The sequence below is a fragment of the Oratosquilla oratoria genome, chromosome 25 (assembly GCF_046742065.1).
Source record: "Oratosquilla oratoria isolate Oo_2021 chromosome 25, ASM4674206v1, whole genome shotgun sequence".
In the NCBI taxonomy this organism is placed as follows: Eukaryota; Metazoa; Arthropoda; class Malacostraca; order Stomatopoda; family Squillidae; genus Oratosquilla; species Oratosquilla oratoria.
In genome coordinates this window covers 44,355,482-44,356,061 of record NC_134801.1, presented here as the reverse complement: position 1 = coordinate 44,356,061, position 580 = coordinate 44,355,482, and positions in this window count along the sequence as shown.

Genomic DNA, 580 nt, shown 5'->3' with positions numbered 1-580 from the left:
TCGAAAGGGGAAAGGAAGAACGCATGAAGGGAAAGAGATAAATAGAGTGAGGAGAAAGAGGAAAAGAGAGCGGGTGGGAGGGAGAGGTGGGTGAAAAGAGAGAGAAAAGGAAAAAAGTTAGAGAGAGAAGGAGACAGAAATAGAGTGAGAGAGAGAGCAATAAAAAGATTAATAGCAAGAGAAGGAGTGACAACAATGAAGAAAGAAAAGAAAAGGAACAATCCAGATGGGAGTAGAGAGAGGAAGAGAGAGAGAGATAGAAAGAGAGAGAGAGAGAGAGAGAGAGAGAGAGAAAGAGAGAGAGGAAAAGAGAGAGAGAGAGAGAGAGAGAGAGAGAGAGAGAGAGAGAGAGAGAGAGAGAGAGAGAGAGAGAGAGACAGGGAGGGAGAAAAAAAGGGGGAAGCGAGACAAGACAGGGAGAGTCAGTGAGATAGATAGAGAGTGAGAGAGAAAGAGTAAGAAAATTATCAAAAAAGAGAGAGTCAGGAAGGTAGCAACATAAGTGACACAGCGATAGAAAAGAAGGAAGAGGAAGAAAGGGAAAGAGAGGAGGCAGTGGAAAAGAAAGGAAGAGGGGTAA